Genomic DNA, 22670 nt, shown 5'->3' with positions numbered 1-22670 from the left:
AGTCAGTCAACTCACAGGTGTAGCACAGAATCCAGTGGCCTCTAGGTCACTTGAAGACAAGCGTCTAGATGTCAACATTGGTATATTTTTGTGGGTCTGTTTTAGGGTTCTCTGTTCTTTACGTTGATCTGTGTGTCTGACCTTCTGTAAGTACTATACTGTTGTGATTACTGTGGCTATATAGTAAACCTTAACATCAGAAAGAGTGAGATCTCCCATTTCATTCTTCTTGTCAAGATCATTTTGGATAGTTTTGGGCTACCCTGTGTGGAGCCCTGTGCTGACAGCTCGGAGGCTGGAGCCTGCTTCGGCTTCTGTGTCTCCCTGTCTGTCTCCCCCTCCCCTGCTCATGCTAAGTCTGTCTCTCTCTCTCAAAAATAAATAAACATTAAGAAAAGATTATTTATTTTGAGAGGGAGAGTGTGAGTCGGGGAGGAGCAGAGAGGGAGAGAGGTAGAGAATCCCAAGCAAGCTCTGAGCTGTCAGCACAGATATGTAGACTATCATGTCACTTTCTTTTCTTTCTTTCTTTTTTTTTTAATTTTTAACATTTATTTATTTTTGAGAGACAGAGAGAAAGAGAGAGAGGCAGAGAGAGATGGAGACACAGAATCCAAAGCAGGCTCCAGGCTCTAAGCTGTCAGCACAGAGCCCGACGGGAGGCTTGAATCCATGAGCCATGAGATCATGACCTGAGCCAAAGTTGGATGCTTAACCGACTGAGCCACCCAGGGGCCCCTCATGTCACTTTCAAATAGGAATCACTCTCTTTTTTCCCTTTCTGATATGTATGCCTGTTTTTCCCTTTTCTTGCCCTGTTGCACTGGCTAAAACTTCCAGTTTCATGTTGAATAAGAATGTAAGAATGGACATCCTTGTCCCAATTTCCCCCCGAATTTTAAGGGAAAAGACTCAGTCTTTCATTATTAAGCATAGTGTTAGCTGTAAGTTTGTGTTTTTTTTTTGAAATTGTGAGTAAGCGTTGAATTCTGTCAAATACTTTGCTTGCGTGAATTAACATGATAATGTGATTTTTCTTCTTTAGTCTGTTAGTAAAAGGTATTATATATATTGATTTTCAAATATTGAACTAGTCTTGCATCCCTGGAAAAAACCGCTCCTTAATATGTATAATGCTTTCTGTATGTTGCTGATTTCCATTTGTTAGTATTTTGTTAAGGATTTTGCATTTACTTTCACGAAGGTTAGTGGTCTGTAGTTTGTTTGTTTTTTTTTAAGTAGGCTTAATGCCCAGTGTGGAGCCTAACACAGAGCCCAGTGAAGGCCTTGAACTCATGACCCTGAAATCAAGACATGAGCTGAGATCAAGAATCAGACACTTAACTGACTGAGCCACTCAGGCACCCCAGTGGTCTTATTTAAGGTTTGGAACTGTATCTTTTTTTTTTTAATCTATTTATGATATCAGGGCTTAATAAAATGAAAGGGAAGTATTCCCTCCTCTTCTATTTTCTGGAAGAGATTGTGTAGAATTATTATTAATTTTTTAAATATGTGGTAGAATTCTCCAGTGACACCATCTGGGCCTAGAGATTACTTTTATGGAATTTTTAAATTACAAACTTAATTTCCTTTAATACAAGGAATACGAGGCTATTCAAGTATTTCACATTGAGTACATTGTTGTGGTTGTGTTTTTCAAGGAAATGGTCTATTTCATCTAAGTTTTCAGATTTATGTGTGTAGGGATGTTCTTAATACTTTTTTATAGTTTTCATGCCTGCAGGGTCTGTAGTAGTATCCCTGTTTTATTCCTGATATCAGTCATTTGTGTCTTCTCTCTTAACCTGTGTCTGTTTTGCTAGAGGTTTGGCAACATTATTAATCTTTCAAAGAACAAGCTCTTTGTTGATTAATTTTTCTCTGTTGTTTTTAGTTTAATTTGTTTCTGTTTTTTATTTCCTTCCCTCTCACTTCGGGTTTACATTCTTCATTTTTTAGGTTCTTGAGGGAGGAGCTGAGATCACTGATGTGAGACTTTGCATACATATATGCATTTAGTGCTATACATTTCTCTCCCAGCACTACTTTAGCTATATAGCACAGATTTTGATATGTAGTATTTTAATTTTTATTTGGGTCAATGAATATTTTGATTTCCCTCAAAAATTCCTATGTATCTTATATATATATATAAGATACAGGTATATTTTTGTAATATTAAAAGACATACATAAACAGTTATATATTCATATATAAAATATGTATACATATATATATATATAAAATGATAAAATGCATGTGTAAATATCTAAGGTATAGAATATCCAAGGAACAAAAGGGAAGAAATATTTTCACACTTCATCCAAAGTAGTAAAATGACAATACCAATAATAGACTGTATTATCTAGATAGATATTACATGTCTATACTATATATTTATATAAATATATATTATAATTATATGAAATTAGTTATATAAATTGTTATATAATTATAAATATAATTATATAATTATATAAATTAATTATATAAAATAAAATATAAATAATATAATATAATATAAATATATATATCTTATCACAGTCTACCTTTGTCTGACAGCTTGGACTTCTAGACTACAGGTGTAGACTTTTGTCGAGGGGAAATGATATTTTGGAGTTTTATTACCCTTTTATTTTCTGTGAAAGTAAGTCAGGTTTCATAGACCCACCTAACAGGTGAGGGTTCCTGGGTTCAGTGAATTCAAATAACTTGTCTAAGATCACCCAACTGTTTTTTCAAGTGCTTATTTGTTTATTATCTGTCAGTGCAGAGCCCAATGTAGGGCTCGATCTTACCAACCATGAGATCATGACATGAGCCAAAATCAAGAGTTGGATGCTTAACTGACTGACCCACCAGACACCCCTAAGCTCACCCAATTTTTTAACAGCACAAAGAAAGCAGGTCATAAAATTTTTGAGTGGTTGAATGAGTCAGCACTACTTTTCTCATTTCTTGACTACCCGAGGTCTGACAGATTTCATAGTTCTAGTTGGAGAAAGTGGAGGCATTTCTTTTCTGCCAAAATCATAGGGCTTCTCCCACTTTTCATAAACAACCCTTGGGAGCCCTTGACAAGCACAATGGTCTAATGGAAAATTATTTACTAGTGTTCTCTCCTCTTCTGTAGATGTTTACACTTACTTTATAAGGTCGTTGACGTTAAGAAACATGAAAAACATTCCTAATTTAGTGCTGATGTGACACCAGTTCATTTCAGCAGTAACCAAATATAGATAATTGCGGAGGGTCAGCTCAGGGTAAAGTGTATCTTTAGACCCATTCCCAGGGCATACAGTTTCTCTGTTCTAAAGTTTACAAGTTGGAAGGGCTGAGATATCAGGGTACCAAAAGACTAGACATTGGAAGCTCCATTAGATGGTATTTTTCACTTTACTTTACCTGTACTTTTGGCAAACATTTAAAGTTAGCAATTCCCATCAAGTCTTCCAGGTAGTGGCCCACTCTTCCTCCTAGGAGAGACCCAGCAGTAACAGGCATGGAGCCCAGCATCAAGGAAGCACCAAGCAATGTTTTGACTTCATCTCCAGTGATCCTTTCCCCCTTATCCACCTTCTCCCTTGGTGGTCGATCTGATCAAAGGCTCTTTCTATAAATCTTATGCTCCAAATCCCATTCTGCATCCTCTGTTGTAGTTCTTTTACTCTCCCTTGCCCTCCCTCTGCCATCTAGACCTCCTCACCCTGGCTCTTCTGCCTTCTTCCAGTCCTCACCCTGCTTCTTGCTTCACATCCCTTGGTATCCGCTTGGCTCAGTTGTGTTGCTGTGGCCTAGCGTTTCACTCACGTTTTCATATGTAGCCATTAATTGCTCCTTGTCTGTTTTGTAAAACCCAACCTTGTCCCGGTGAGACCTCTCTGTTTCTCATTTCGGTATCTAGAGGGCCGAGTTCTGATAGAGCAGTTGGGCTCCCGTGGGTATTTGTGATCATTACAAATTCAGTGTCTCAGTTGGCTTTTGGGGCTGTCAGCAATTTTCTGCATTTCTCCATGCTTCATATGCTCTTTCATTCCTTTCAGAGCTATTTGAAAGGTTTACTTCTTTGCTTCAACCTCCAGCTTCCCCCACCCTTCTCACTTATAGCAGGTGGCTGTGTGCTCGCTTTTGCTGAGATGAAAATTAAGGCCAAAGACCCTTATCTTTGTGTACATCCGTACTCTCTTCCCTTCCCTACCTCAGAAGGTGTGATGAAATTCCCTCTGATCCATGTATTCCCGTTAAAATGTGTTTAGGATCTCATGCTGTTCTGCTTCCTTAGGAATCTTATACTCCAGCCTTATATCCCTTTTTTCGTTTGTATTTTATGATGCCCTCTCTTTCCTTTCAGAATAGAAACATGAACATATTAACAAACAAGCAATCAAACAAAAATTATTATGTTCTCACTTTTACTTGTTAGCCAGTTTTCTTGAGAAGCCAGTCCATATTTAGGTATTCATTTTTTCAAATGTTTGTTTGTTTATTTAGAGAGCACATGTGAGGGAGGAGCAGAGAGAGAGAGAGAGAGATTGAATCTCAAGCAGGAGCTTAACCCAGCCCCTTGATCTTCTGCGGGGCTTGATCCCATGACCGTGAGACTATGACCTGACCTAAAGTCAAGAGTCAGTCACTTAACTGACTGAACCACCCAGGCTCCCCTAGGTCTTGATTTTTTAAAAACGTCCTTCTACGGACTTACCAATAATTTGGCTTCTGTCCCTACAATATCACTGAAATCTTCTAGGGACACCAGTCAATATCACTGAAATCTTCTAGGGACACCAGTGACCTGAGTATCGCCCCCTTTAAACAATTGATTCTTTCAGTTCTTATCCTGCCTTCTATTTCTGTAGCATGTGGAAAGACTGATAGCTATGTTATTTCTTTTTTAAAAAAATTTTTATGTTTATTCTTGAGAGAGAGAGAGACAGACAGACAGACAGAATGGGGGAGGGCCAGAGAGAGAGGGAGTCACAGAATCTGAAGCAGGCTCCAGACTCCAAGCTGTCAGCACAGAGCCTGATGTGGGGCTCGAACTCATGGACCGTGAGATCATGACCTGAGCTGAAGTCAGACACTTAACTGACTGAACCACCCAGGTGCCCTGTAGGTATGTTATTCTTAATTACATTGAATTAATTTATTTACAAATAGGTAATAAGTTCACTTAGAAATTTAAAAGTGCTACAAGGGAGGACAATACAAATTCTCCTTCTCACCCCCTTTCCTCTGGTCATTTACTTCCCATTCCTGGAGGCAGCTAGTTTTGTTACCAGTTTTGTGAGTGGTTTTGGCAGCATAGACAAACATGCATGCTTACACATAGTACACGCATGTGCACACACACACTCACATGTATTCTCCTGCTTTTTGTTTTTAACAGGCCTAAACGTGTGCTAACTTAGCACTGTACATGAATCATTTTGATACCTACCCAAAAAACCCTTCCAGGATGTTGTCCAAGTCACAATGCAGCCGATCAGCAATTTACTAACTCCTCGCACCGTGCATCTTCTGAAGCCTGTTTTCTTTTGGTTTTCCCACGCCCTTATTGGCCTGTTCTCCCCAGCATCCTCTGGGATCCTTTGACTTTCCATCTTGGGGTTTCCAAGGGCTTCTTTGCAGCCTGCTCCTATTCTCCCCTGTATATCCTTTGGAATGATCATATTAATCTATTATGTGGTTTGGTGCTCAGTCATATACAGATGTCACTCTGATGGAGTTCTCTGGACGGACCTCCTTGCTAAGATTAAGAATGACATCATCAACTCCCTATAGGAAACCTGGTTATCTTCATGAGATATCCTCTAGGCATCTCAAAGCCAACTGGTCCATATGAGAACTCATTCCCAGCCTCTCCCTTTCCTCCTCCAGTGTTCCAGTTCCTAGCCACAAACCTGCTGACCTATGCACAAGAGATTGATGTCATCGAAACTAACCAGTCACCCCAGCCAGAAATCAGCTCATCTTCTCACTGTCTCCTTCCCTTTTACTCTCCAGATTCTGACAGTCTTCAGGTTTTCCTAATTTAGATGTGAAATCTGTCACAGCAATCCCTTCTGTCTGTTTCCAAAACCCTCCTTAGTTTAAGTCCTCGTCACTTTTTACTAAGATTATTGAAAACTTGGCTGCTTCTCTCTCTTCTCACCCCTCTGATTCATCTTCCACAAGGCGGCTGCTAGGGTGAGCTTCTCCAAATCCGCTTCATCACTGTCTTGCTTAAAACCTTACCATGGCTTTCTGTGGATTTTAAGGTGAACAAACCTCATTTTAGTTCACAGTGTTCTTGTGCTAGGTGAAATAATGTCCCCCAAGTATCTGTACTCTAATCCCTGGAGACTGTGGATGTTACCTTAAATGGCAAAATGAACTTTGTGAATGTGATAAAGTTAAGGATCTTGAGATGGAAATTATCTTGGTTTATCCTAGTGGGACCTAAGTGTCATCACAGGTACCTCTACCCTAGAGGAGTGTCTGGATGGCTCCATTGGCTGAGCATCTGACTCTTGATTTTGACTCAGATCATAATCCCAGGGTCGTGGGATCTAGCCCCATGTTGGGCTCCGTGCTGAGCAGGGAGCCTGCTTAAGATTCTCTCTCTTTCTCCCTCGCTCCTCTCCCCCACTTGCACTCTCTCTCAATTTCTCTAAGATAAAAAAAAATGTTAAAAACCCACAAAAAACAAGACAGGCAGAGGGAGATTTTGCATGCATAAGAGAAGGCAGCGTGATGATAGAGCAGAGGGGAATCATGTGGCCAAGGCATGCTGGCAGCCTGAGAAGCCGGAAGAGATAAGAAACAGATTTCCCCCTGGAGACTCGAGAAGGAACCGGCTCTGCCCACACCTTGATTTCAGTCCTGTAGGACTCATTTTGGACTTCTGACCTCTGGAACTGTCACAGAACAAATTTGTATCATTTGAAGCCACTGCATTTGTGGCAATTTGTTACAGCAACAATACGAAACTAGTATAGTTTTTTTTTTTTTTGCCATTAGTCTTTGCCCCTTCCCTCCAAAAATTCATCAGTTTAACCACACAGAATTTCTTTTCTATTCTTGAGCACATATGCTCTGTTAAGTCTTCACTCCTTTGCATATAAAGTTACTTCTATTGAAGGCTATACTTTTATCCAAATATATTTTATTCTTTTAAATTCATCTCAAGAACGTCTTTTGCTAGGAAGCCTTCTGTATCCCCAGTATGATTTAAATAACCCCCATCCCTGTTCCCAATAAGGCATCTGTCTGTGCTGTATCGTAGTGACTGACTTAGCTCTCTTGCCTGTTGGTCCGGGAGCTTCTCGAGAGCCGGCGGTGTGTGTCTTACCTGGACTTGCATCCTCTGTGCCTCGTGCTGTGCTTGGCACATACCTGACCCTTAGTTAGTGCTTGTTGAGATGAGAAATAAAGTGAAATTGAGCTGGGCACCTTCTGATGCTGTTCTTTATGTCAGTTACAAACTTCCCTTTTCCCCGGGTGGGGAAATAGGAGTGGAAGAGGCCACCGCAGCACACCCTCACCTACCAACTTGTGTCTCGCCTTTGCAAGTAGTCGTCCTCCCGCGAGACTGTTGAAACAGATGCAGCCCACGGGCTGGGACGCTGGTGACCTACTCTAGGGCTGAGTGTGTCTTGTTGGGATGTGGGTGGGGTTATGGAAGGAATGTATTGTGCTAAGGACCAGGAGACCAGAGTTCTAGCTGTGAATCTGATACAGACCTAGTGTGAAAATAGTCTCTTTGTTCCTGTTTAGAGTATTATTTAGAATCTTCAGGTTGGGGTGCCTGGGTTGCTCAGTCCGTTAAGCGTCCGACTTTGGCTCAGGTCATGATCTTGTGGTTCACGAGTTCAAGCCTCGCATCGGGCTCTGTGCTGACAGCTCAGGGCCTGGAGCCTGCTTCAGATTCTGTGTCTCCCTCTCTCTCTGCCCCTCCCCCACTAGCGCGCACGCTCTCTCTCTCTCTCTCTCTCTCCCAAGAATGAATAAACATTAAAAAAACTAAAAATAAATAAAAAATAAAATCTTCAGGTGGAATATAGATTTCTTCAAGATTTAAGGTTTGATTTATATTTATTCAATTCATTCAATGTCCAGTCTAGACATCTGGATGAAATTATATATTTGCATGTTTTTCCTGATCTCTTTAATAAGGGGAGCACAGTTACCCTCTTGTTTATCTAAATTTTTTTTTAACGCTTATTCACTTTTTGATAGAGACAGAGCGTAAGTGGGGGAGGGGCAGAGAGAGAGGGAGACACAGAATCTGAAGCAGGCTCCAGGCTCTGAACTGAGAGCACAGAGCCCAATGTGGGGCTCGAACCCATGGACCATGAGGTCACGACCTGAGCCGAAGTCGGACACTCAGCCGACTGAGCCACCCAGGCGCCCTACCCTCTTGTTCATCAGATAATCTGTTAGCTTCTTCTGTTTTCAGTAAAGCTCATGTGCCTCCTTCCTGCACTTTCCTTATGCTTTTCAGACCTTTTCCTTTATACCCAAGGAAATTTGGATGATAAACATTATTCCTGGTTTTCCATTTTGTATTGTTGACCCCCTTCTTTCTCCCCGGATCCCTCTGTCCCCTCACATGCACATCCAGAGGAGAATTCATGCCTGCAGCCTGGTCATGATTTCTGACCCACAAAAACTGTGTGAAGTAATAACTATTGTTTTTAGCCACTAAGATTTGGAGTACTTTTTATGCAGCAGTTGAGAACTAATACGTGTATATTGTGATGCATGTTAACGGGTGTAGTAACACGGGGGATTCTCGTTAAAACCCGTTGCCTTACACAGTCCGCTCTGTACTTCCACTGTTTCTGTGAGTCGGGAGGGAGGAAGAGCCCTCAGTGGGTGACAAGACTCGGGCTCTAGAGTTCGTCTTGCCAACCAACAAGGGAGTCTTGGTTTTCCGCCTGAAACATAAATTAATTGGTTTGTTAAAATTGGCAGCATGTTGCAATCATCTGGGAAGCCTTGAAAAACGACTGAACACTGACTGTGTCCTACCCACAGGGATTCTGATTTAATTGGCATGAGGTGTAACTTGGGTATTGGAACTTTGAAAATCTCTGTAGGTGATTTTACTATGTAGCAAAGATCGACAGCCACTGCCCTCTCGCAGAGGTTCTCACGTGGCGGTCCCCTGCCGGCTGTATGGGCGTTACCTTGAGGATTTGTTAGAAGTGCAGCATCTCATACCCCTCCCCCAGATTTCCTGAATCAGAACCTCTGAGGTGGGGCCGAGCAGCCTGTGTTCAACAAGCCTTTCAAGGGATCCTGGAGTATTCTCAAGTTCGAGGGCCACTGCTCAGCTTGGTCTAGATGGTCCCCGTGGTTCTTCCAGCTCAAAAGTGTGTGTGCGCCTACGTCTCCTGCTCTGGGGAGACATCAGTCTCTCTCCCCCTCCCCATCTCACATAACACACTCGGCCTATCAGATTTCTAGTTGTATGCTCTTGTCACCCTGGACTTGAAGATCCAGGTCCTCCGAAAGCCTGGAATTTTCCTGATGGAACAGTTTTATCAGTGTGTTAACAGGTGAACCAAACTGGTAAATGTTGTAGAGCTGAAGTTTTCCAAGCATCCCACGTGGTTACAAACCACTCAACCAACATTTTAATTCCACTGAGGGTACTTTTTCCTCAGCTTGCCATTCTGACATCATTGAAGACTCAAGTGTGCTCTGAGGAGCCTAGAATCTTCTCACCAATTAAAAAAAAAAAAAAAAACCAAAGGAGCCCAAAAAGCTAGAAGGCGAAGGAAATGAAAATAGATGAGATAGATATTGGGGACCAAGGACTTGTCAGTTTGATGTAAACGTATCAGATTCTATTCATTTGCCCTGCTTGGTCCCAGTATTAATAAACCAAGTATTATTTAGTTTAATAATACTAAACTAAATATTACTTAGTGTTAATACTTAGTATTAAACTAAATAATACTTGGTTTATTAATACAGAGAAGGTAAGATAAAAAATAGTCCAGGACGAAACAACCATAATGACCTTGATAGGAGAGCAATGGCCGTGTTGCTGGTAGGACCAGATTTTGATGGATCACCAGGTTGGCTAAGTGCTATTTTCATCCGTTGAGTTGGGCCCTTCCCTTCAGCCAGCTGTGTGAATTCATCTATTGCATATTAGATTTCAGGAAGGAGCTCACCTTTTTTGGAGTTACTGCTTTGCAAGCAGTTTTTCATAAATAAAAGTCAATTAATATTTAAGCTCCTTGATAGAACTTTAATTTGGGTTAAATTGACATTTGCAGAGACAGTCTCTGTAATATATATGTCTTCCATAGGCAGTATATAGCATTCATGCAGCTTTGGTCAGGAATCTAAGTATGCTGATGGCTTTCTTTTCGTACGCATATGTTACCTTGTATGTATATTTTTCTAATATATACACGCACTTATAGGTAGATAATAGATACAGGTTGTGCATGTTATGAGTGTATCTCCTTATTGTGTTTGTATACATTATTTGGCTCTCACAACTTGGTGGGGTAGCCAAGTTTGCACAATAGAAACAGTCGCTTTCTTATTTATTATGTACTGAGGGACTGTAACTTGGCACTTACCCAGGGACTTCATGTACATCGCCCCTCGTCCTTACAGAGACCTTGCCAAGGTAACTATTATTATTTCCGTTGCACAGATCAGCAAAGTGAGACTCAGAAAGGGAAAGTGACTATCTCAAGGTAGCAGGGGGCAGATATGGGGTTGGAACCTAAGTTTCTGAGATTCCAAAGTTGGGATCCGACTCCACATGCTCCTGGTCCAATGCCAGCAGGTTGACAAAGCCATAGAGATGTAGTCCCCTTCCCACTGCCATCGCCTGTTCCCACCTACACTCCCTTTTACCTGGGATGGCGTGAGAGTTTTTTACTAATCCTTCTATCTTCGGGGGATTTTTGTCCTCTGAGGTGATGTTACCACAGCAGCAGGCAATGCCAGAAGATGGTGAGCGGGGCAGGGTCGATCAAGTTCTGAGGAAAAGAATCATCATCAGCTGGTCTGTCTTCTAAGTAATGAGGCAAGAGGCCGACTTCCTCAGGCATTTGAGTACTTCTGGAAAAGACTCCATCAGGGGTTAGTTTCTTCTTGAAAATCAAACCAAACCAAAGATTCCAGGAACCAAGAAACCCCTATAAAAAGCTGGTTATGCACTTACTGTTCCTGCTTTCTAGAAAGTTCTTAAAATCGCTAGACCACTCTGTGTAAAATATCATGCTCCACTCTGACACTCTCCTCTCCGCCTCCTTCACCCACTTTCTTTTCATTCATAACATTTGTCACAACCCACATATTTCCTCTATGTGTGCATGTGGATAGACACACAATGTTGTTTATTATCTATCTCTTGCGCTGAGCTCCATGAGAGCAGGGACTCAGTTTTGTTTACCACTATGTACATAGCACCTTGAACAGCACCTGGAACATAGTAGGTGCTCAATAGATGCTGTTTGTATATGCATTATAACATACAAGTAAAATCAGATAATGGTTTTAGGATAAAATGCAAATTCTCCAAACTCTGACGAGTTAAAAATAGTAAGGTAGTTACTAAAATGTGGGAAGGAAGGGGGGTAGGAGGTATGAAACAAAGTAATTGTGCTAATCCTCAGTGAAACCGTGGTACAGCATAATGTTGAATGTTGGATTTCAAAGGGCTTCTTAAAGTATATTTTGTAATCTTTTATTTCTTTAGTTTTAGAGGAATCTCTCATGAATTAACAAACCTTTCAGGTAAGAAATATTTAGTTTAGGAATTTACTTCTGTAGTTTCTTAGGTTTTTTTTTTTTTAATTAAATTCAGATGAAATTAAACAACACTTTTATTCAAAATAGCACTTATGAGCCTGTTTTTTTTTAAGCATTCTATCAATGTATCTGTGTATCCATGGGCTATCTATCATCTTTTTTTTAAAATCCCTTTCTAATAATGTGTAGTAGGTTGAGGCCTGGATTGATTTCCATCAGGTGTTGGCAATGCTTATTTCTAGGTGGTGCGATGTTGGGTAATTTTTTTCTTACTCATTTCTTCCTATCACTGAGCATGTCTCCACCCCTCCCCCCCATTCATATGTTGAGATCCTAACTCCCAATGTCTTTGGAGGTGGGGCCTTTGTGTGAGGTGATTAGGTCATGCGTGGCGTCCCTATAATGGGATTAGGGTTCATATAAGACAAGGAAGAGAGTCAGCCCTTTCTCTCTCTCTACCATGTGAGGACACAAAAAAGAAGACAGCACTCTGTGAACCAGAGGAGAAGAACGATCTTTACAGCCTGACCATGCCAGCACCCTGAGCTCAGACTTTGAGCCTCCAGAGCTGTAACAAATAAGGTTCTGTTGTTTAACCCACCCAGTTTGTGGTATTTTTATAGTAGCCCGATCTAAGGCATTTCTCTATGCATATTTGGTGTGACTTATATTTTTCATTACTAGCACATCATTTTCTTTATAAGAGGCTACAGTCACTATTATTAGAATGCATGATTAATTTATCTAATATTTCAAATTTTAACAAACATTTCCTGGGCAATGAGCTTAGGGAGAACCCTGTGTTAGTTGCAATGGACATCTGGTCCCCAAGAGGATGGCAGTTCTGTGACTGGTGCTTTTTTCCATTTGCCCCCATGGGCTCAACTTTCATCATGTTATGGCGGAATAATCTGTGTCCACAATAATGGTCTTGAAACCTCAAGAAAACCAAACAAAAATTCATTTTTGGTGAGTGAGTTTGTACAGCACTTATCACATATATTTTGTCCACCAGCTTGGTGACATGTGCATTTTAAAATTACAGCAAATTGCTGTGCGCACACATCCTGTGACTTGCTGACGCGTTTCCCAGCTACTGAGTAGTAGAGCCAGGTCAAAGCCTCATGTTATTTCAAGTATGTTTTTTTTTCTTACCCTGTTTCAGTATGCAGGGAAGCATATGGTCGGTTCGAAAAGATTTTCATGGAGGTTTTCATAAAAATTATTGTTAAGGGGAGAGATTATGTTTCCATTTTCTGACCACATTTATGTTGAAGACGTCATTTCTGATATAAATGGGGTTGTATTGTTATTATTGTCCACATAGGGCTTTCTTGGACTGTTTCATGAATTTCACAGAACCCTATAGGAGGGTAATGTGCCTGGCCCCCTATTACAAACAGACTCAGAGTTGGTGATCTCAGGGTCTGGGAGGAAGGATGTGCCAGGGCTGGGATGAAAAGGTGGGTAGTCTGACTCTGGTGCTCACATCTTTGTCACTGTGTATTCCTGTCCCCAACCCAGAAAAGGGCAATCCCTCATTCAGGCTCATACCTGCCCCTGGGTCAGAATAGATCCTCCACTAATGATAACTGCATTCCTCTTACTCTGTGGCTTTTTCTAACCCATTCTGATGGCTGGATATGGGGACACATTTGAGAAGCCCGCTCTTAGCCTTCTCTTAGCCAAACAGCAGCATTCAGAATCCTAAGGTCGTCTATCCTAGGACCCGTTTTCCCTACTTTTAATAATTCGTCCTGATCTTCCTTATCACTTGAATGGCAGTGATTGAAATTGGAGCAAACCTCCATAGTGTCTCCGCACTATCTCGAATTCTGGAGACCATGCTTGCTGCACTGACAGGTGTCCTTATACTAGCTGGTTCCTGCTGCCTCCCAGAACCAGAGTCTTCTGTTCGGAAGGTACTGATTTGTAGTGCTTGCTAGCCTCCAGGCACAGATTAAATGCAATTACACAATTTATTGCTATATAATCATTATTTACCTGGGGCTTTCCAAACAATAAACCCTAAATTGCATTCCCCAAAGGTCAAAAGCAATTTTTTCTTCTCCTTGCAAAGTGCTTAATGACTTTGTACCGAACAGAATCCATACATATGAGGAGTAAGTGAATATGGAAAATAACTCGTCATTTAGAAATGTGAATTCATTGAATTCCTGAATTAAAAAAATTTTATTATGTTCTCAGATTTATAGGAAGTCTGCTATAGGGAAACGTGCTGGGATAATAATAGTTGTATTTATTTGTTACCATGTTCAGACCTTCTGGGTTAACATACCCATGTGTCTTAGCTCAGACTGCTGTAACAAAACACCACACACGGGGTGGGGTGGGGCCTCCACAATGAATACTTAGTTCTCACAGTTCAGAAGCCTGGGAAGTCCATGATCAAGGTGCTGGCAGAAATGGTACCTATGATTCCCTTTTCTGGGTTGCTAATTGTTGCATTCTTCCTGTTCCCTCACATGGTTAGAGAGAGAGAGAGAGAGAGAGAGAGAGAGAGAGAGAGAGAGAAACCAGTGCCACGTGAGAGATGAGAGTGAGCAGGAGAGAGCACTAGGATGTGTCTTCCTTTTCTTTTGAGGACACTCATCCCATTATGAGGGCCCCACCCTCATGACCTCATCTAAGCCCAATTCCCTCCCAAGGATCCCACCTCCAAATACCATCACAGTGGGGGGGGAGGGGTATGGCTTCAAGGAATGAATTTTGGAAGGGCAGAAACATTCAGTGCATCATTTCATGGAATAGGTGAGGGAACTGAGGACAACTAGGTGAAAGGGCACAAAGGAAGCATCTGTTAGAGACAAACCTGAGCACCTCATTGCCTTACTCCTAGGTAGAGCGAGATGTGTCTCCTAAAATGGTAGACATTGAGAAGACCGTCAAAGAAAGATCCTGTCTTGAAAAGGGGAAATAATGGATTTGGAATGGCAAGGAACTGTACGGAGGGTTTTTCAGGCCTCTAACTGGAGGATGCTTTAAAGCAGGAATGGCCAGTGTGCATCATGGCAAGCTGTCATGTGTCTCATGCCTCTAATACTCACTGCTAAAACACTCCGCTCTCCAGCTCTGCGCAACCTCAGAATCGTTTTTTATCTCATCTCTATAGTTGTTATTAAGTAACAGTCAGAGATGGGAGGTGGAATTTTCTTGCAGCTGGGTCCCAGACTGAGTAACAAAGCACCCTGTCTCTGGATCAGCCCCACCACGGAATTGGAATTATGTATAAATGCTTTTTGATCCGCACTCTTCCCTCCTAGCTCCTTGGAGAGCAGCTCTGGTCTTGTGCCCTTTGACCTCACGGCTTCCTGACTTTCTGAACATCACCCACTCTCACTTCCAGCTTTGAGGAAGTAAGATGTTCATTCGCTTTGAATGAGTCACTGCTCTTACACCCCTGCGTGCTCGCATAGCCTCTCTGCCTCTCTCTGACCTTCGCTTTCTAGTGGAATACCAATGAACAGTCGGCATATGCAGTAACATAAGTAGATCCCAAAATCACTATGCTGAGCCAAAGAAGCAGGTTACATAGTGTTGATCTGTGTCTACAAAGTTCGGAGAAGTGTGTACCAAACTATAATGAGGAGGAATCACATCCGTGTGTGCCTGGGGGTTGGGGCAGGGGGCTTAGAGAGTGCAGAGGTGGGTGGGGACAGAGGTTCTGTGAAACAGCATGTGGGAACTTTCCGGGGGTGATGGTCATGGCTCTGATCTTGATTGTGGCGATGCTTTCACAGGTGTACACATATGTCAGAATGTAACAAATTATGTGATCTTTTTGGGTTTTGCTTTTGAGTTTCGTTGTGCAACATACAAGACCATTTTATCTAGGGCAGTTTTTCCCCATTACTGAGGCAAAGCTATTCCAAATATTTTACCCAATACTCCATGAAATATGAGATTTTCCACTCCGGCTTTTGGGACAAAGAATTGTTCCTGGCTCCATGTCGGCTCTGGGGAACGATTCCTCTCCTCACACCCATGTGCTGATTAGTAAGTACCCAGCTGAAGATTCGGGGAGCCTGCAGATCACTGGGACTCTCTGTCCATGAGTCTCTCTCTCCTCCTGTCCTCTGTTTGCCAAACTCCTGCCCTTTTGGTTTTCCCACATTTCCACTGTCTTGATTCAGTGAGACCACCAGGCTCCATGGGGCTTCCACTCCCTGTGCCGTGGCTGGAAACGCCAGGCATTGAGCTTAGGGCACTTGTAGGGCTGCCTCATTAACTTGCATTCTCTCACAGATCACTGTCTTTCATCACCTTATGTTCAGTGGCTCAAAAAATGCTGTTTCATATGTATGTTGGTTTTTTTAGGTGTTTCAGGTGGGAGGGTAAATCTGGTTCCTATTACTCTACCTTGGCCAGAAACATACATCTACTTTTCCTTTGGATTTATAAAATGGTTTGGATTATTTAATGAGGGATTCCATCTGAATTCTGTTTTTATAAATTGCCTTTAAATGGCAATTTCTGGGATACTTTCTCATTGGGATGATATGATAGTGCTTCTTTCTCCTTTCCTGTCCCCATTGCTTAGAGAAGAGGGTCTGGACATTGCACTAAAAATCTCCCATCCTTTACAATTGTCAGTATAAGGCAGTATTCTCAAATTGGAAGCCTATAGACTAAATCTAACCTAACAGGGTGTGTGTGTATGTATGTGTTGTGTGTGTGTGTGTGTGTGTGTGTGTGTGTGTGTGTTTGTCTGAACAGTCCTTAACAATTTGAATTAGTTTTCAACACTGAAGCACTGGAATATTCCCAAGGATATCTGGATTTCTGTCTTCTCTTGAAAAGTCAGAAGACCTGACATCTTTGGCTCATGTTTCCACATAATACCATTTGTCTAAAGTGTATTAGCAGCTGCCCCTTTTGGAAGGGCTACGTACTCTCTACTTTGACCCTGGCCTCCGCAGGCCCCTACCCCTCATTTCTGTGACTTGACTGGTCCAGGAAACACAATGATCTGTGGCTCCTAGTGTGGAAGACAGGAGCACGAAATCTGGAGTTCAGGGGCTCCTGGTTCAAGCCCCTACTCTGGCATTTTGGCGGCTCAACTGCAATGCTTTCTCTCTGTGTATGCTCCTGGTATTACAGATGTACTTCTCGCTTCTCCTGAGCCTCTTATATTTATCTTCTCCTCCCTTATAGATTCCAGCTTTGTGGCCCAATACCTTTTGCTTCCTGTCTAGTCTGTACTTTGGCTTCAGATCTCATGACCAGTTGTTCTTTCTTTGATGTATTTCACATCCAGGCTTCCTTTAGAAAGACTTTCTGATGGGTTCAATAAATCGTCATTATCCCTTTTGGGCAAGTGCTTTGTACCAAGAGAACGTAGAAGCCAGAAGCCTCTATAGACGACTATATGTTCATGCGTTATAGTTCATGGGTCAAATGCCTATTCTTGGGTCAATCAGCTGTGTTCACAGTATTGTGGATCATATGATCAGCATAAAAGACTGTTAGCTTGCCAGGTACTTAGGGTAGAATAAATTCTCTCCATGAGCACATCTAAATCACTTTATATACTACCTAGGACATAGAATGGGTTCAAGTGATAGCTTTACAATAAGGATGATAACAAAAGCAATAATAATTACAATAGTAATAGGCACCCTTTGTCAAGCACTTACCATGTTCCAGATACTTTATACAAATTAACTCATTTTATCCCCATAATAACTCCAATAATTATGAACTTTTTTGTTTTCCATTTTAAGGATGAGAAAGCACTCTCACAGAGTGTTAGTGATTTTCCCAAGCTCAAGTCAGGTCAGGAATGAAATTCAACCCCGGAGAGGTCAGATTCCAAAACTTTTTGCAATGAGGCACAGAGGGAAAACCAAGGACCATCAAGATGGGTGTGTTACTGGAAATAGGCCTATGAGTAGGACTTACCATCTTCATGTTGTGGAGGCCTCTCAGGGAAACTTGGGGGGTGGGCTTTGGAGACGGCAGGAAAGGCATTTGGTGGGATCAGAGTGACTCCCAAGTAAGGCAGCAGTTTTGCATCATGGAAACAGCACAGCTTCTGGTACATGGGACAAGGGTCCCAGGCCATTTCCTTGTTGCACAACCTCATGAGAGTCACTTGATCTCCATGAACCACAGATTTCTTTCCTTAAAATAGAGGGAACAACATCCTGCCACAGCGTTACCATGTTCATTTAAGTGGTCTGTGTAAAAGTTTATCAGATAGGGTGTTCAGTAACAACCCGAGCAGGACTGTTTGGGAGGTTAAGATGGAATCAGGCATATCTGTTTTGTGGGACATAGTCGACACTCAGTAAATGACAACTTTTCAAGTTCCATGATCCTGTATCTGCAGTTCCTAACCCGAAATGGCTCTGAAATTTAAAGTTTGGTGCCAAGTGAATTTGGGGGCAATTCTGATATGAGGCAATTTTTGAGTTTTATACCAGTTAGAGTTGGTAAGGGGACCTGTGAAATATGTGTTTGTGTGTGTGTGTGTGTGTGTGTGTGTGTGTGTGTGTGTATCGTTTCAGTATAGCAACACACAAACTCAATATACACACACACACACACACACATGCATATATATGTAATATACACACAAACACATGCACACATCGCATCATGCCTCTAAGGCCTGAGAATTTCTGAATTCTGAAACTCTTTGGCCTCAAGTATTGTGGATAAAGGACGGTGGACTGGCATTAGTAGGAACCCACATGTGCTTCCCTTGTTGTTTGAGGAATCTCTGCAGAAACAGCAGCCTGGCTCCTGTAGTGTGTTCCCTTCGACCCCCACGTAAATGCTTGAGGCATGGTTGGGGAATGGTAAAGGCATATTGATTAAATGAATAAATGAAAGAATGTAAGGTCTTGGTGATGAAGAAAATAAAAACGGAGTCCCAGAAAACAGGGGGAAGAGTGTGCATTGTTTTTTCCCCCTTCCTTTCTTAGGCCTTTTAAAGGATTCTGAGCTGTCTGAGGGGCCCACATCATTAACCGGTAGAGTGGGAGGAAGGGCTGGAAGCCTCCCCAGAATCCTGAAAAGGCCGTTCAAGGAGCCGTGCTGGCAGCCGCGCCGGGTTCGTGATTCCATCAAGGAACACAATTGCCTTTTTTGGAGGGCTGGCTCAGCCACAGCTGGTGTTACAAGCTTTGCAACCATAATGCAAGGAAAAGCTGGGAAAATCCCACAAAGTGAAATTGTATCTGCTTGTGGTCAAGTTGGGACTCCAAATTTGGACAGTGGAATTTGGTGGGAAAATGGGAAACGCATCAGGGGTTACATAGTGAACCTAAGATTTATCGCTGCAGCAAGTGGCTATTTCCAGAGAGACCAGCTAGTTGCGGTAATGTTTCTGCAAAGGAGGAGAGGGGGGAGGGACCCCTACCTCACTGCTGATGTGATCAACCTGTTAAAATCTTTGAACAAATGGAAAAATCAAAGTTGCTTCATGATGCCTTTCAGATCACTGCACACCAGGATGGATATGAACATTTAAAAAGCATGAAACCGATTGATTAGAACATAAAATACTAGAGGCGGTTGAAGCTGTTGGACGATTTGCCAAAATTGTATGTTGCCAAGCTCCTGTTTAAAGCTAGTTAAATGTATCCCAATGAAAGGGTTGGTGGCTGGGAATGGCCAGCTCAACCCAGGGTGGCAAGGCCATCTGAAACCTAATGTGTGGACCAGCTCAGCTCCCATCCAGCTCTGTGATGTTGGATTCACCAGGTAACCTCTCTGAGCCTCCGTGTTTAATCTGTACCATGGGGCCTCTAACCCCTACTCCAGTTCTTTAAGGGCAGATATGATCGTTCATATGAAAGACCTTTGTCAGATGACATTCAGATGTTGTACCCAACAGGGATCTGGGGAAGCCACCATCACAATAATCTGCCCTCATGTTAAAAATGTCCTCAACAGGGGCGCCTGGGTGGCTCCATCAGTTAAGCAACCCACTTTGGCTCAGGTCACGATTGCACAGTCTGTGAGTTCGAGCCCCGCGTTGGGCTCTGTGCTGACAGCTCAGAGCTTGCAGCCTGCTTTGGATTCTGCGTCTCCTTCTCTCTCTCTCTCTCTCTCTGCCCTTCCTCCACTTGCACTCTGTCTCTCAAAAATAAATAAACATTAAGAAAAAAAAAAGAAATGTCCTCATTAAACATGCAGTATTAAGCCAGAGGTTGGCAGCTCAGGTACCAGCTGATTCGCAGCACTTAACAATCGGGATATATTATATGAAATTCTAGGATTCTGGCTTCCTGGAATATTGGAAGCTCTAGAAACGCTGGTCATCGTTCCATTATAGTGACACACAAACTCAATGTCCAGAAGAAAATGGGGAGAATGGAGCAAGGACTTTGGTGAACCCCAGAGTACATTGCAATGTGTCCGAAGGATCCCAAGCCAGTTGGTTTCATCCTCACCCACTCACATCATCTGCTTAGCCCATGAGAGCATTTGAGAATTTTTAATTATTTTTTAATGTTTATATTTGGGGGGGGGGCAGAAAGAGAGGGAGACACAGAATCCGAAGCGGGCTCCAGGCTCCGAGCTGTCAGCACAGAGCCCGACACGGGGCTCAAACCCTCAAGCCACGAGAGCATGACCTGAGCTGAAGTCGGACGCTTAACTGACTGAGCCACCCAGGCGTCCCAGCATTTGAGATTTTGTCCCTTGCTTTAAAAGCACTTGAAGACCTCAGTTAAGATTCTTTTTTTTAAATTTCTTTTTAAATGTTTATTTTTGAGACAGAGAATGAATGAGGGAGGGTCAGAGTGAGAGAGACACAGAATCTGAAACAGACTCCAGGCTCTGAGCTGTCAGCACAGAGCCCGACGCGGGGCTTGAACTCACGGACCATGAGATCATGACCTGAGCCGAAGTTGGACGCTTAACCGACTGAGCCACCCAGGCGCCCCTGGACCTCAGTTAAGATTCTAATGATTGTGGAGGAAGTTAAAACATTAAACAATTATGGAACACAAATATCCTAATTGAAACCTATGGGATAAAAAGACCCTAGTAATTTAGTTAGACTGGTCACAGACACAAGAGGTAATGGAAAGCCTCGATACCACCTGGGGGATAAAATGGGCTGAAGGTGGAGAATTTTTGCAGATTTCAAATTCTAAGCATCAACTGCCAATTGCTGAGTGGGCAGCGAATAAGCCCACATTATCTAGGCTTGGGCTCGACAAGAAAACATTCTGTATTATCTTTATACCAGAATCTTATTAAAAATTTGAGGATGGAGCACCTGGGTGGCTCAGTCAGTTAAGTGTCTGACTTTGGCTCAGCTCATGATCTTGCAGTCCGTGGGTTCAAGCCCCGTGTTGGGCTCTGTGCTGACAGCTCAGAGCCTGGAACCTGCTTTGGATTCTGTGTCTCCCTCCCTCTCTGCCCCTCTTCCACTCATGCTCTGTCTCCCTCTCAAAAATAAATAAACGTTAAAAAAACTAAAGAAAATTTGAGGACAGCGTTAATAATACTAACCCCCAGAAGCCTTTCATTTATTGCTACCTACAGACAGACATACCTCTGACCTCCTATTACTCAGCTTTTCTGTGTCTTTTCCCAGCTCTTTTTCCTGTAAAAATGCTCTATACTCCCGATGTTCTAAACTATTTTGTCCCATGGATCTTTTTGCTAGTCAGGTAAAGCCTATGAACCTCTTTTGGCAATAATGCTTTTAAATGTTTCAAATAATATCTGTCGTAATAATAAACGTGAAAAAATATGATATAGTATATATGTATCGTATTCAATATGCAGTATAAAATTCAGAATATACCAATTATATTTAAATACAATCATCACAATTAAAACAAAGCATTCGTGGTATAGTAATATGTGGGCTTCTTTATGAGCACATAAAATTATAAGACCTAGAAGAAATTTAATAACTACCATAATTTTGAAGTGGTAATGAATATAAAGTGGCATTTCGCGATATTTGCAACAATTGCACTGTGATACGAAAATACCTGTGATTTCCATCGATGACAGTTGCAGTTACTGTTGTTAATAGTTCTGTGACTTGTTGCTTACATTCAAACTTGAGAGAAATGCTAGATTTCAGTTTGGATGAATGCAAATGAGGATGTCATTATTTTCCCAGACCCCCTAAATTTTATGTCTAGTCTCCTCCCTTCTTTCTTTCTTTCTTTCTTTTTTTTTATTGATTTGAGATCTTTTATTTTATTTTATTTTATTTTATTATTTTATTTTATTTTAATTTTATTTTTTCAATATATGAAATTTATTGTCAGATTGGTTTCCATACAACAGCCAGTGCTCATCCCAAACGGTGCCCTCCTCAATACCCATCACCCACCCTCCCCTCCCTCCCACCCCCATCAACCCTCAGTTTGTTCTCAGTTTTTAAGAGTCTCTTATGCTTTGGCTCCTCCCTTCTTTCTAAGAGGTAAGACATGGACTTTAGGGTCAGTGTTTGTGCCAATATCTTCTGTCTCTACTCATGTTAGCCATGTGACTAACTGTGCTTTGGTTTTTCTCACGCCTGACCGGGAACAATACCATTATTGATGCTGTCATTATGATACAGTTGCTCCTTGATGACACCAAGTCTCAGTGGTATCTGGGCTGGTGTCTGTCCCTCCCTGTGCCTTTTGCTGGCTCGTCTGCATCTGTTTCAGTATGACTTTGCTCTGGGTTGACGACGTATAGAGAGTTGACAACCCATGGAACTCACATTTGGACAAGGGGCTGAATCATCTGGCTGAGCGTGTGGTAGGGATCCAGCTTTACTTTAATGTATAACTGCTTGGAGCAGCCCAGCTCTCCAAGCTTGATAGTTGTAGTCCTAGTGAGTCGGAAGAAGGGCTCATTTTGTAAGAGGCATCCTTGAGCCTGAACTCAGACTCAGAACTGCTGGGCATGCT

The sequence above is a fragment of the Prionailurus bengalensis genome, chromosome F2 (assembly GCF_016509475.1).
Source record: "Prionailurus bengalensis isolate Pbe53 chromosome F2, Fcat_Pben_1.1_paternal_pri, whole genome shotgun sequence".
Taxonomy (NCBI): domain Eukaryota; kingdom Metazoa; phylum Chordata; class Mammalia; order Carnivora; family Felidae; genus Prionailurus; species Prionailurus bengalensis.
This window is presented reverse-complemented; position numbering follows the sequence as displayed.